The sequence below is a fragment of the Tenrec ecaudatus genome, chromosome 5 (genome assembly GCF_050624435.1).
Source record: "Tenrec ecaudatus isolate mTenEca1 chromosome 5, mTenEca1.hap1, whole genome shotgun sequence".
In the NCBI taxonomy this organism is placed as follows: domain Eukaryota; kingdom Metazoa; phylum Chordata; class Mammalia; order Afrosoricida; family Tenrecidae; genus Tenrec; species Tenrec ecaudatus.
Genome location: NC_134534.1, coordinates 142742484 through 142758664, shown reverse-complemented (window position 1 = coordinate 142758664; position 16181 = coordinate 142742484). Strand labels below are relative to the sequence as shown.

General features: G+C 39.8%; 1 protein-coding gene across 3 annotated transcripts in view; it reads right to left on the bottom strand.

The window, feature by feature from the left end:
- FHIT (fragile histidine triad diadenosine triphosphatase) overlaps positions 1-16181 on the bottom strand; it is a 1786389-nt gene that overhangs the window by 1286482 nt on the left and 483726 nt on the right. The window lies entirely within an intron of this gene.

Genomic DNA, 16181 nt, shown 5'->3' with positions numbered 1-16181 from the left:
TGGGCTTGATGTCTTTGGAGATTGGCTTCAAGCTTCTCCTGCATCTAAGATGTTCTCAGGAAAGGGAGCCCAACTCCAAAGGTTGTGCTAGCTCTTGGATCTACTTTGTTAGAGCTAGGAGGTTCCTCCTTCCCTCCTTCCTTCTCTCTCCTTTAATTGCTTGTTAAAAAAACCAAACAAACAAACCCAAACACCCGAATCACCTTTAAACCAATCGGCTAATCACACTAGGTAGTTCTATGGAGGGTGATTACATCATCAAAGAACTGCCAACTCACTGAGAATCATGGTTGAGCCAAGATGATACATATTTCTGGGGTACACAATTCAATCAAAAACAGCAGCCTACGCCTTTTTTTTTTTTTACTAGTTTGGCTTTCTCACATTGTTACAAATCACTAAGTGCCTATTCCCAGCATCAATCTGCAACCTAAAGGTTCCCAAGGTGTTTGTTCAGATCCCTCTCTCATGACACTTAACCAATTTTTGCATGGCATGATAATGATTTATAGGTATGTCTCTCTCTCTTGCCACATTTTGAACATATTGAGGTCAGGCCTTAATTGGACCCATTTTTGTATCACAGCTAGTGTCTAGCATGATGCGGCATAAAGTCACAGTGTAAGTTTGTGGACGTCCATCTCGGCCTTGCTGTGAATGTGATTGAATTGTTAAGAATCACAAGCAATGCCATCCAAAGTAAGGCAGGACCACCAGGGATGAAGCCAAGGCTTTAGAGAATTAAGATCAAACATCCCCCTCCATTTTCATCTACAACTTCTAGACAGTTGACCCAGAAACATCCCACACCTTTGCCACGAAGTACCAATTTGTCTGAAATAATAAAGAGGAAAATGAGAGCTTCTTAGCTCCACTTCTTCTCTGCAGTCAATCATCCTCATTCTAAATTATTAATCCGTTGAAGTATTGCCAAGAAAGGTTCAGGCCTCCCTCCAAAAGTATAAAGTAGTCACTTTCAAGTGAACAAGTAACCACTTTATTCATCTAAAGGCAAACCCTCGACTTTGTTGTTGTTGCTGTCCTGGTGCTGGGGGGAGATAAGAGAAGACCACAAAGAAACTCAACATTTAGCCCCCCCCCCATAGCTAATTTAGTAAAGACTTCCAGTTACCTAAGCCTAAGTTTTAAGGAAGTGCTCTATGTTTCCTGCTTAGATACGCATTTGTAATATTTCCCCTAAAGGTCTGGGCACCGAATCTTTGCTGGCAAGGGCAAAGTGATTGATTTGTCACCATCTTTTGTTTTTCTGGGGGGGGGGGGGGGGAGGGGATTTGATTTGGTCAAATGAAGCCAGGGCTACTGATTTCATATTTTCATTCCAGAGGGCGGAGAAACTTAAAATGACAGGGTATGGAAATAGGCCACTGAGACATGTTTTATCATCACTGAACATGACAAGGGAGATGTGTCTTAAAGAAGTCGGTAGTCTTCAGTAGAAGATGGCATGGTACATGAACCAAGCAAAACCAGCACGTGGAAACCTCCGATGCCAATGAAACCAGAGAGAATAAGACCAGAGCACTCATAAAAGATGGACTTGGCTTTCATCATCGCTGGCTTCAGAAACTCCAAATTTCCAGGGCCGCCGCGTCTTTCTCTTTTATTTCAGTCATGTGTTGCTTGACTACTATTACTGCAGTTGTTCAGGGATAAGTTTTGAGCCAGAGGTTTACAATTTGCACTGTCATTCTCATTTGATGCTTATTGATAGTCCCCAGTTATACGTAACTGACACAAGTACTGTGAATAACATTTTTTAATTAAAAAAAACTTTGGGGGGGGTGTGCTTTGTTTTGTTGTAGAGAAGAAGATTTAAAAAAATGATTTAGAAAAAAAAAAGATTTAGTTATAATTGTATCATTAGTGGCTTCTCTGGGTGGTAAACAAAGTTGGCAGTTCAAACCCAGCCAGAAGCAGCTCGGAACAACAGTCTGGCTGTCGGCTTCCCAAGACTCACAGGCTTAAAAATGTGATGGAACCTTTTAGTTTTATTCTGAACATGTGGGGTCATCAGGAGTCAGAATCAACTCAGTGACCACTAATTTTGTTTTTCAGTTTGACATCTTTACAAGCCTGCTTATGCATATTTTGATGGCCTTCTCAAGGAAAATAAAGCCCAGAACAATGAAATATCCTTGAGTTTTAATATATAAAATGTGTAATAACTGGGGCTTGAGAGCAATCCAATATTATTGATCAGATTTATTACACTAAATTTTTTTGGTTCTGAAAATAGGTTTATAACTTTGATTTTAATATTACTTGATTACATGAATTTTCTTATTTTAATTTTTAAAATTGTTATAAGTTCCCAACAATCAGCTCTCATTTTCAGAAATGCTTGCAATGTGAGAGAAGCTAACTCATCAATTTTTCTGAAAGTAGAGACATTTTATAAATAAGAAATTTAGCAATTAATAACAATATAATATTCATTTGTTGGTATTTTATTAAATATGACATATAATCATTGTAATTCTATAATTTCTTCATACATTGAAATAAAATAACTATTCTTCCCAATGATTTTATCGTTGTTGTTCCTGTTAGGTGCTATGAAGTCAGTTCCAGCCCATAGCAATGCTCTGAAACACAGAGGGAAACATGGCACGACCTCGCAAGTGTCATGTTTGCACTCATTACTGCAGTCACTGTGTCGATCAATCTCATCAAACGTCATCCTCTTTTTGCTGCCCTCTACTTTATCAATTATGATATCTTGTTTTTTCAGGAACTGGTCTCTCCTGATAACAAGTCTAAATAAAATACATGAGACAAAGGATTGTGTAGGCCTTTGGAAAACGCATTGGCCCTAGAAATTAGGCGCAAGCACTTAAAGGTCCTAGGGCATTGAGAGTTCAGTGGCTGAACTTGTGGAAGAGTTGGATTTCACTCTCCATGTAGGGAACCAGGGCTCCATCCCTGGTCAATATACTTGTGTACAGTCACCACGTGTCTTTCTGTGGTTACAGGCTTATTCTTATGATGTTTCCCAGGTTTCAGCAGAGCCTTTCCACAGAGTTTCTAAGGTCTACATGACGACCAGCTAGGAAAACCATTTCCGAAAATCATCCAGCCCGTGTGATCAAAAGATTAGGAATGACAAAATCCAAGACAGTCTTAAAGCTTAAATTCTAAGCATCCAGTTTGCAGAAGGCTGCTGATGGGAGTAAAAGGCGCAAATTCATTCGTGCGCCCCGCGTGAATTAAGCCTCGGGGAGCCTCTCTGACCAGGGATGTGAATGCTCCTGCATTGAAAAGTGGATCAATGCACAAGGAGTTAGGTTAAAATGTAACCCCTTGTCATTTGTTCTTTTGACCCACTTAAAATTGGTTCTAGTTTTAACATTTTCTGCTTTCTTTTGAGTTAAGGTTTTTCTCTGTTTATTTCGTTGTTGTTCTGGTTTCTTCTGTATGCTTTCTTTATCTGAAATCTAGAATAGGAAAATTTATAGAGATGGCAACTTGATGAATAGTCTTAGGGTGATGGCAGGGGAGGCTGGGGAGAAAGAGAGAGCTAATAATAATGAGTACAAAAGAGAAGAAAATGTTCTAAGATTGTTTGTGGTAATGATTGTGCAAGTCTTTTAACATGATTAAACTATTGACTTGTATGGCATGTGAATTACTGTCAATAAAACTGGTATCATTTTCTTCCAACAGTTAGTCTTGGAAACCCCGAGGAGCTGTTCTACTCCGTCCTGTTGGGTATGTTATGTGTCAGAATGGACTCCATGGTGGTGAGGATTAATTTTTAAATCACTCACTAGAAAACATCAGTAGTCTAATGGCCCCTGTGTATTCACCTACCCAAAGATGCAATTAGGAGGCTGACTCCTTAGCTCACTGAGGGCCGGTGGTGAACTGCTCTGCGGAGCTTGCAGGGTTTCAATCTGTATGAAAGTAGATTGCTACATCTCTTGTCCACAGAGCAGCTGATGGATTTGATTTCTGGACACTCTTCACCATCGTGTCACCAAGGTTACTTGATAGTATAAAGACCTACACCTCCTTCAAAGTCAAAACGGACAACAAAGATTAAGGAAGGGTAAAACCAACCAGGACCTCCTCTATCCGGTCTGTTTCCATCCCCAAATATACCCATGTCAGCTTGATGTCACAACACAAAAATAGAGCCCTGTCCCCTGGCTGGCTGAATGATTTAGTAGTTTTATATATATATATTTTAAAATCAACTCCACTATAATTAGGGTGTTTGAATTACAAACTAACCAAAAAAATCAGAAGGAATAATTCTTTAATCAAAATTGTAAAACTTAACAAGTTTTGTCAATAGTTAAAGCTAACTCAGAAATATTAAGTTTAAGCTCTCCAGCCCTTTGATTCCTGCCTCTTCTGTCTACGAGCGACACTACACGTTTTTCAATTAAGCAGTTTGACAACTTGAAGAAGCCCACGGCGCATGATTTAATGAGCACATACTGTATGCACGGCAATCGGCAGGCTGACAGTTCGCTCGTTTTGAACTGACAAGAGAGCACTACACATTAGCAGAGAGGTTTGCTTGGGTCTCTTTTCATTAAATAAGCTTTACAGTTGAGGAACATTCCAACCGTATTGGCAAAGCAGTCGCTGACGGTCCCCGCTGTGACCTGACTCCCTGCCACTCTCCAAGTCCTCAAGTCTTGACTGAGAAATGACTATGTGTGAAAACAAGGCCCCGCCATGAAATATGGATACTTAGAGGCTCTCGGAGGCTGTCGGGGTGATGTGCAGCCCGCCAAGTCATGACTCTCCATTAGTGGGTTTATGCCGAGCGGATGCTAATGCTACACGGGCCACTTCTTCACGCGGCCCGCTTTATAAGCTGCAGTCTTCTTAGAGAAGATGCCCAGAATGGGCAATGGCTCAATAGTTTAGAAGCAGTATGGTGTGATGGGATAAACCATCCCAAAGCTGGGCTTCCCCCTTTAAGAAATAAGCGCACAGCCTTCTGCTCTGTAAGGTTACCAAGAAGCGTTTAAAGTGACGCTCGCAGCGGCCGACAGCAGAATGGTACATACCGCATATCAGGAAGAACTAGGGTTTATTCCCGGTTGATGAGCTTCCTTGGCAGCCACCATTCATCTCTCTCTGGAGGCTTTTGCTTGGCTGTGATGCTGAAGGGGTTTCAGCAGTGCTTCCAGATGAAACTAGACTGGACGAACTACTTCACCAAATGGAAACCAGTGGATCAAGCAGCCTGCCTCTGCTGTGCAGTAGGCTTCCACAAGTCAGGGCCTGATCTGATGGCGGCAAACAGGGGTGCAAGGTGTGGGGCGTTGAGAAGTCAACTATACCCTCCTGAGATGCTTCACCAGGGCTTGTACAAGAAGGGAAACAGTAAACCAATATTTATTAGGAACTTCTGGCAGGCATTGGACGAATGTGTTTACAACTGTAGTCTCACATAACCCTAGCAATCTCTTAGAAAACAACAACAACAACAAAAACCCCTCCCTGTCATTGATTCCATTCTGACACAGTAACCCCGTAGGGCGGGGTAGAAGGGCCTGTGCGGTTCTGAGACGGTAAGTTTTACTGGAGCAGCTGCTGGGTTCTAACTGGTGACCAAATGGCTAGCGACCCAAAGCCTGTGTGTAACCTACGATGCCATCAGGGATCCCAATAATCTAAAAGATAAACAACAACAAAACCCCTGCCATCAACTCAATTGTGACACATGGTAAACCTACAGGACAAGAAGAACTGCTGCTGTAGTTTTCCAAGATTATAACTCTTTACAGGAGTAGAAAGCCCTTTCTTTCTCCTGTGGAGTGGCTGGTGGGTTTGAACTGCAGACCTTGTGGATCACGGCCCAATGCATAATCACGACAACACACTGGAACCTATATCCTGAAAGGGAGATATTAATTGCTCCATTTTCATGAAATCTCAGAAGTAGGATGAACTCCTGTAGATAGATCATGGGAGAAATGTATTTTAATGTTTAGGGGCAGGCAAAGCTTTTCCTTCACTAAAGAATTGATACATTTTCCCTCTTTTGATAGAATATGAAATTTTTATCTTTCTCTTTTCTGCTTTGACATAAAACTCAGAATAAATATCTGCTTAATATATATTGGCAACTTTCTTAGCAGTAATGGTTAGCAGACTTGCTTCCTGATTTTCTATATTTATTTACTAACTTTGTTAGCAATAAACTCTATTTCCCAAGGTGGTACAAATGGTGGAAGTTTCTCTATTCACCTAAAGGACGGCAGTTCAAACCTACCCAGTCAAGTCACAAAAGAAAAGCCTGGTAATTTCCTTCCCTTGAGACTTCAACCGGGGGAGGGGAAAAACGAGGAGCTGATACCAACGGCTCAAGTAGAGAGATATATTTTTTAAATGATGACGACAACATATGTACAAAAGGGCTCGAAACAATGGATGGAGGGATAGGTTGTGATAAGAGCTGTACAAACACCCAATAAACTGATTAAAAAAGAAAAAGGCTTCAACCAAGAAAACACTATGGGGCGTGGCTGGACTATTAATGCACGGTGTCCCCATGAGTCAGAATTGACAATGTCAGTGCGGTTTGTTTTCTGTTGCTGGTTGTTCTGTTGGTTGTTTTTATGTTGTTGACAGATAGCATGGAGTTGATTATGATGCATAGTCACCACATGTGGTTTTTTTTTTTTTAATGTTATCCCAAATGACAGAGAGATTCCTTAACTCGCTAGTCAGGGAGCAATGACCCAACCAGGCTAGGACGCCTCACGTGTAACATGGAAATTGCACAGAAAAATCTCCCAAGCAACGGCAGTGAAGCCATAACTTATTTCTGGGATCCTCAGTCACGAGAACAAGCTCATTAGCCTTCTGTTTAAGAGAAGAGAATATTGAAGCATCAGCATCCTTATTTCTAAAATAGAAATACAATGGAAATCCAGAACCAGCAATTGGGTCACAGGGCCTGCAAGCTGTGGAAGGACTGCAATGGAAGGAGGTTCATGATGAGAGCAGCCAATGTACAGATGTGCTCGACACAATGGATTGTGATTAGAGCTGTATGAATCCCCAATAAAATGACTTGTTAAAAAACAGCTTCATGTTTGGTAAAATAGAGGTTCTGCAGAAACGAAGGAAACCCTTATCTATTTTTTAATGTTGCTGTGAAGATTCAGGGAAGATATTTGCCAAATCATCTAGAATAGTATATAATATTGGCATCTGAAAGGTCTGAAATATTGACCCTTTATGAAATAAATCCAGATGTATTCACTGGAAGTTGTAAAACCCAAATCTACAGACCCTTAAACACCACTTAGAAGCCATTTATCCCTCTGAACTTCATGCCCTGTTATAAAATGCTACCCCGGACTGGGCCAGGATCCAAACCCGCTGGCCTTCTCTTGTGGGCATGGGAATCCAGAGAACTTGTCCACGTCTCTAAGTTTTGCTATAAACATGTCTATTGGTGACACAGTCCATCAGAAATGCACACATGTGAAATTTTTAGGTTGCCTTGTACCCAGACAACGAGGCAAAAACAATGGGACCGGTGTCCCTTTCAAAGTTGGTCCTGTAGGAAGTAGCATTGGGCTCTAACGGAAAGGTCAGCCAGCAAACCCACCCGCCTCAGCAGGAGGAACAAATGTGGCAATCTGCTGCCTTAAAGGCTTATGTCTCTGTCACTATGTATGGAAATCGACTGGGTGGCAACAGGGTTCGTTTTTTTTGCTTTTCATGTTCATGTAAAATATTGAACTTCCTCACATTCCACAGACATTGACTGTACCTAGGATATAACTAGACCTGCCATTAAAATAATCATGTGTCTTCAAGGGAGTCTAGGAAAGGGTACTGCAAACCTTAGAGGCACACCTAGTAGCAAAGTAAATAGACAGACTTGGATTAGACTAATTCTCTTATCAGGTTTGATAAAACAGCAGACCTGTAGGAATGAAGGAAACCTTAATGAGATGCGTTGACACCAGAACCACCACAAGAACGGGTTAAACATGTTGCTCATGGAGCAACCTACTGAACCTCCTCAAGGTCATTCACTGGCTAATGGGGGACATAATCCTAGCTTCTAGAATTATTTTCCAATACTCAAAATATTTATGCACTCATACGACAAGGGCATCAATCCTAATAGACATAATAACTGTCCTGGTACATATGATTAAATAGAAGCTCTTTGGGAAGGACTGAATTATGAAGGTATCTAGCTTTACTACTGGCTCATGGGAGGTACTCATACATGGAAAATGCATTAAATGAAAGAAACATACAATGGAGAATATTGTAATGAGGAATTTCTAAGCAGTTAGGGGCACAGACCTCTGTACTCCCAAACCACGTATTTTTCATCTGTCATGTACGTTCACTCCAGGATATAATTAAATGGTTGCTAATGATTGTCAGTTTGAAATAATTATCTATATCCTTTGATTCAATATTGATACACTCCTCAAAATATTCTAAACTCAAAAATACACAATCTCACGTGGAATTTTTAAAAAGCAGGCATCCAAACATTTATAATTCTGTCTTCAATAATGATCCTTTTATTGTTTTTATTATTATGAGGTGCTATATCACTGCTAATCCTGTTACCTTAAAGTTTAATTTGTTTGATGTTAATATGGCTGCTCTAGATTTCTTAAGCTAACTGTATGCCTGTTATGTCCTTTCCTGCCAATTTATTTAAACCTGTCTTTATACTCCCAGGATATCTTAACATAATATAGCTGTATTTTAATTGATTCAGCTAATCTTCACATTTGCTTTTTTTAAAAAATCTTCACCTTTTCTTTGAAGTGTCTAATCCAATAACATTTAATATAATGATTTCTATGACTGCATTTAGAGCCACATTCAAATTATTTTTCTATTGCACCTGTTCTTGTTACCCTTTTCTCTCATCCCTGGCTTTGTTCTGGATCATTTGAAAGTGTTTCCATTAACAAAATTGTTCTAAGGATGAAAATATGCATTCCTGAAGTTTCATAGGCTGAAGTTTCATTCCTGGAAACCTCCTTGGAAACAGAACGAAACATTGTCTGACCCTGCATCAAGTCCATCGTTCATAGGTTTGCACCGTTGTGCTGGTTATTGTGCCAACCCCTCTCATGAAGAGTGTCCTTCATTTCTTCAGACCCTCTATCTTATCAAGCATGAAGCTCTTTTCAAAGGATTAGTCTATTTTGACAATGTGCTCCAAATAAGACAAACTTTATCCAAGCTTGCTCTCAGGAGTATTTTTTCTCCCAAGACTGATTTGTCCATTCCTCTGGCAATCTATGGTATTCAGCATTCTTCTTTAAGACCACAATTCAAATGCATCTGTTTTTCTATTTTCTTTTAGCATTGTCCAGTTTGGGCACGCAAATAGGACAAAATGAAATTTTTGGGTCAGGCACATCTTAGTCATTACAGTGGCCTCTGTGCTCTTTAGAATCTCACAGAGGTCTTCTGAGCAGGTAGCTCAAGGTCATACGCCATTCAATATTTTGACTGCTGCTTTCAGGGACATTGGTGGTTGAAAATAAAATTATTAACAACTTCAATATTTTCTCTATCATGATGCTGCCAATTGTTTTAGTCACATTCAGGTGGAATTCATACGGAAGGCCATAGTCCTTGTTGTCTTTTATCAGCCACCTTCATTTTCAGCCAGCATAATTGTGGTACCTACATATCACAGGCGGTTAACTGATCTTCCACTGACTTTGATGCCATGTTCTTCTTAATATAACCAATTTTCTCAAGTTTTTGCAACTATACAGATAGAATTTGTATGGCTGAAAGTTTGCAACCCTACTGCACACCTTTCTAATTTTGAATCACGGACCATCCCCTTGTTCCTTTCCAATGACTGGCTCCAGGTTCACATCAGCGCAAATATGCTACAATTCCCATTTTTCATTATGTTACTAATAATTCACTCTAGTCCACACAGATGAGTGCCGTCCTGTAAATAAAACACAGCTGAACATCATCTGGTGTCTTCTACTTCAGCCCAAATCCATGTGACATCAGCAATGATGTCCCTTGTTTCATGTCCTCTCCTAAATCTGGCTAAAACTTCTAATGGTTCTCCACTGATTGCAATTATTCTGAACAAACTTCAGCAAAAGTGTATGATATAAATGTTTCCATTCTACAATCCCTGCATTGTTTGATAACCTTTTTTTAAAGAATGGGAAGTACTATAGCTCTCTTCCAGCTAGTTGGCCAAGTAGCTGTCTTCCAAATTTCTCAATGTACACAAATGCGCACTTCCAGAGTAAGATACCTTTGTTGAGGCATCTCCAGTGGTATTCTGTCAGTTCCTGAAGCCTTGTAGCCCACCTGTTCTGTGGGTACAGATTGACACCAGCAGTTCTTGATCATCTACTGTCTCCTGCAATGGTTGAACATCAACCAGTTGGTGCTGGTACAATACTCTGTGTGTTCTTTCTGTCTTCTTTCCTTTCAATGCTTTCTACATCATTCAATGTGCTGCCCATACGGTCATTGGGTATTTTAACCCAAGGCTTGGATTTTCTTTTAAATTCTTTCAGGTTGAGAAATGTTCATCATGTTCGCCCTTTCGGTTTTCTAAATCCAAGTCTTTGCACATTTTATTCTAACACGTTACCTTGTTTGGTTGATCCACCCTTTGAAATCCTTTGTTACTTAGAGTTCATTTCATATCATCTCATATCCAATTGGGAAACTCAACGCTGTATAAATGCATTAACCATCCCCAGAATCTTTAGACTGGAGTTTCCATGTGTACTGTATAAGTATAGATTCTGGGTTAGCAAGCATTTTCCCTTTCTTCTCTACTTGAAAACTACCATTTCAGTGCTTCTAGCCTCCATAGTTTCTGATGAGAAGTTGGTGTCCATTGAAAGCATTATTCCCTTGAAAGTAATGTCACCCCCCCCCCTGCTTATTATCACAGCATCCTCATTTATTGTTGGTAATCGACAGTTTGAATGTGATGTGCCTAAACAGTGTTTTCTTTAAATTCATTCTGTTTGGGGCCCACTGAGTTTCTATATTTGTGAAATTATGTGTTCCTGGAAACTTGAGAGGAAAAAGGTGTCTATTTTTTTCAAATCATTTTTCATATCCCATTCTCTTCCTTCTTGACTTCCGGGATTCTAACAACATAGGTACTATACTTAAAAATTTAAAATTGTTTTTCTTTCTGTTCTTCAGGAGAATTTTTATTGCTCTAAATTGCTGACATGCTCCCCTGTTATTTCTTTCATGTTTTAAGCCTACTCAAGTACATTTTTTATATCAAATGCTGTATTTTACAGTTCTATTTGGCTCTTTTACGTTTCTATTTCACCTCTCTATTCATGTGAATATATTTTCCTTTCCTTTGTTGATAATGGCAATCATAGCTATTTTAGAATCTCTTCCCACTAACCCCAACGATCTGGACCATCTTTGAATTGGCCTTGAATGACGATATCTTCTCTTTGGAAGGGGTCACATTTTCTTGGGTTTTGATAGGTCAAATAATTCTGGGCTCTATCTTGGCACCATATGAACATAAATGTTCTCCTAAGAAGATTCTGAATTTTATTTCCCCGAAGAACACTGACTTATGTGTTTTAGCAGGTAATTAACTTGCCTACATGCAAATTAAAAAAAACCAACTCTCTCACATCTCAGTTCAGTTCTTTCATTTCTATCTGCTCCACTTTGAGTAAGTTCCAGGTATTGGGGCTAATCAGAAATGTGGGAGCAATAAGGAGCTTTCCCCTCTCTCCTTTCTGGAATTCTAGCTTCATTTCCCAGTAGCTCTGTTTAGCCTGAACTCTATTATTTGAGTCTCCAAATAAAAAAGACTGAGGACTTTCTGTGGGAGGTCAGCCAGCCCAAAATATGTTAAAATGACACTTCCCTTCGTCTGAATGTTTTAAATATGAGGGACTCACTCTATACTGGTACCTTATTCCAAGTTTTGTGTCTGGTCTTCCCATCGGAATCTGTCTGCTATTTTCATTCTGTGTTGTCATCGGGTAATTGTGTCTATGTGTGCATCCAGACTGTATAGTTGTCACTAATGAATAGAGCAGGTCCAGAACGCTTTACAGAGCCATCCTGGACATGGAAGCCAAAAAAAAACCCTTAAGAAACATTCCTCTTCATTTTCTAAGAATACTTAACCAAATAGGGTAATAGGTGGGTTTAGGAGAAATTGGTTAAGTAGAAATTGAAATTAGACTTGGAGTTTCTTTAACCACCTAGTCAACCACATAAGGATATTCGGAATATCCTTTAACGGATAAAGTTAAATAATATCTATCTTACAGACTGACAGCACTAATCTCCAAGCAATGAGACTCATACAGGATCGTGACTACCAAGATTATCTCCATGATACCTTGTACGGCTATTTATTTTTCTATTTTGAACCTGGACAGCTTTATAAGCTGTTTCATTGAAAATTACATGAAGTAATATCTTAAGAGAATCACAGTACCAAAACTAGTATCTTTCAACATGGACATACAGTTGATAAATGTACACATCCTTCTAATAATAACCATTATGTCTACCAATTCTTTTTAAAAATAGCTTTATTAATATATCACCTATCAGACAATTTAATCATTCAATCACATTAAGAAGAATTGTGCAGTCATTACCACAATCAAGTTCAGAACATTTTTTCTTGAAATCATTGTGGTTAGCTCCGCATTTCCACCTAACACCCCCTCCCCCCAACTTCCCATGCTGTGTTTCTCAAGAACCAAATTCACTGCCATAGAGTCAATTCTAACTGACAGGGACCCTACAGGTCATGGTAGAACGGCCTCAATGGGTTTTCAGATGTGAATCTCTATGGGAATCGAAAGCTTCAACTTTCTCCATTGTAGCAGCTGCTGGTTTTTGACCTTGCAGGTAGCAGCCCAACATGTCAATACTACATCGCCATGGCTCCTGGGTAATTATAAATCCAGTTGCTGTCTCTACGGTTTTACCTATCTGGATTTCATATACAAATTGTATAAAACACAGACCAGTTGCCATGCAAGAGTATGATGAGGTCCCCCCAGACTGGCAGGCATGCTTTATCAGAGTGATTAGGGATACTGATGGCAAAGTCACGTCCAGAGGAGAGAGAGAGGGGAAAGACAAGTGCATGTCTGTTGGAAGAAAAGGGGGGGAGGACCAACTTCCTAGTGGGGAAAAATGGCTAACAGCACTTTAAGGACCCCAGGGGAGGGGGATGCTTGGTACTATGCTCCTTGTAAGCTACATTCATAATGACCCAAGTGTCTGGACACACCTTGGGGAGCCAGGCTGTGTGCCATAGAACACTGGCACATTGAATCCTGGGTCTTCGAGGCACGCAATACGTTACAAAGGCCATACCAGGGGGAAGCAATGTGGAAACCCCACTAGCAGAACTAGACTCTCCCTTAAACACACCTGGATCCTGAGCACTTCAGACTGGAGTAACGTGGTGTGTGGAGAGGCAGAAAACAGCTACCCCAAGATCATTGAACTGTCAGCAGGCTGACCAACATTTACGTACTACCCTAATGCCCTACTTGCTGTATTGAGATATGTAATATTCTGGCAGAATTAATCTGCACTAGTCCAAGCTCCTTCTTTCAATGGTGTTTAAAATTAGTACCATGGGCTACTCAATGTTGCTATCTACATAAGGTCTTTATCCTCCAGGGAGATGATCCAAAGGGTTCTCTACCACACATTAACACGGAGGTCTCTAAAATGAACCAAAGGCGCGTAAAAGATGTAGATTAAAAAAAAAAGACATAGATTCAGGAACAGACTTTGGACTTGCGCTCAATCCTAGCTCCAATCCAAGAACAATTAGTTCTTATAATATGGCCCTGCTCCATACTCGCCCTCATGAAGACATGGGTGCTATAGCAGGGTGTGGTGAAGAAATCACTGGGTGCTCAGCTATCAGATAGACTAGCACCTGGAGTCTTAGAGGCTTGTTTCCACCCAAGCAGCCAGCTAAGTGAGACATCAACTGAACCCAAATCGAAGAAGCACATCAATATTCGTGATCCAAGGACTGCAAATTATGTAATCCAAATTCAAAGCAGGGATTATTATCAGAGCTTAAATCGCGAGATTCGGATGTGCAGAACGCTATGGATGACAGCGGAAGCGCAAAATACATGTGCGGGATCTGCACAGGGAGTAAGCCTCCAGCAATGCCCCTCTGAGGACAACTGAGGGATGGGAATAACCTGGCTATCCGACAGAGAGTATTGGGGAGATGACTACAGCACACAGAAATGATACATCGGACTTGAATGGCTGCTTGTCACTTGAGCTCTCTTCTGGTACACTTTGGGCTTGATCTGGTTTTTAATACTTTCTCTTTTTATAGCATATTGGGGTTTATATGTTTTGTAATTATTGGTAGCCTTCTTGACTCTTTGTTATGTGTTTTCCTATGTTGTTGGGTCCATGGAACCAGGACAACAGCTAGCAAAAGGATTTCTGGAGGGCACGGGGGATTGTGTGAGAGGGACTTGATATCAAGGAGTTCAAGAAGGAATAAAATGTTTTGAAACTGATTTCGGTAGCAATTGTAGAGCATTGCTAGAGATGATTGAAATATGGAGTAGTATGATGTCTGGATTAGCTTATAATAAAATGGTTTTAAAAAAATAAACACACACACAAACAAAAATAATAAGTCACATTTACTGTCATCAAGTGAATTCTGATGAAACAGAAAAAAAATAAAGTGAAAAGAAAGCTGAAAATATTAAAAACTGAGTATATATATAATTTTGTTAACATTTCTTTATATCACACACCTTGATAAACATAACAGATAAATTAACATTTAATCCTGTGAAACCACTTTATGATATAATTAGCCTGAATTTAAAGATGAGGTAACTAGAGCTCAGAGAGGTCAAGTGGCTTTACTAAGATCACACAGCAAATAGCAGAGATCTGTATCAGTCCACTCAAAAGGAAGAAACAGCAAAGAGAGTGTTTGCTCTCATGAAGCCCATTATGAGCAGAGAGGGTAGGAGTCTCTATAAGCAGCGTAGTAAATGTGGGTCCTGAAAGTAGAAACTATGACCTACCATTCTTCTCTCCATTAATGAGTAATATGAAAAATGATACCATTTCAGATATAACTTTCCTGTTTGACAACTTTCATGACAAAAAGAGCTTTGCTGCAGGCCTTAAAAACACTAACCAACACCACAAAATTCCATCCAAGGCTCAGAGTAAGGGGTCACGCACCCCCTGAGCTCAATTTCACCTCTTGCCATACCCTGCTATGACACCTTCCTGTGAGAAAAAACAGGAGCAAGAAGAAGCAAGGATGCCTGCTGGGTCCCACTAAAATCTACATCTGGTTGGGGAGCAGGTCCGCAAGACACCACAGTCTCACAGTCCTAGAAATTCTGCAGACGATCCTATCCTACATTGTAAACTTTGCCCAAGCCCGTGGGTTTCATGTGACCACGGAATAAGAGAGAATGGAAGTAGGATCAAAGGTACCATATATACTCATATAGAAGCTGAGTTTTTCAGCACATTTTTAATGCAGGTTTTTTTTGTGTGTGTGGTAAACTTAGGAGGCTTGGCTGATATCTAGGCCAACTTATACTTGAGAATATACAGTAAGTGGAAGATGCCACAGAGTAGACAAGACAAATACACAACAGGAGAATATGTCTTAAATGGATTCAAAAAGTAAATATACATATTTTATTTTAGTGCATTGGCTGGGTATTATATATATATATATATATATATATATATATATATATATATGTATATTCATTAAATATACTAACTTATTTGCTCAGGTCTGGGAATGAGATGCATTGTTAACAGAATAAAGACAAAATGGAGTGCTAAAAATAAAAAAAGACGATGTGTACACACATGAGGTCTATGGAGAGGTTAAAAGAACACAATTTACCAACAACAAACTGGAAAACATTTACAATATTAGTACAGGATTGCTAATAATTATTAAAAATTAGATGCATATTTAAGAACTACTCAAAGATCTTTAAAGGCAAGTGGTTGTTTTACTCGAGCTTCAAGGCTTTCTGTAATTGCGATCCTGCTCTGTCTCAATGGACACCATGAAGGCTTCCTCAAGATCAAGATCAAACACTCCCACACCATTTCCGAGATTGGAGGCATGCCCGAGCTGCTACCCAATTCATTTC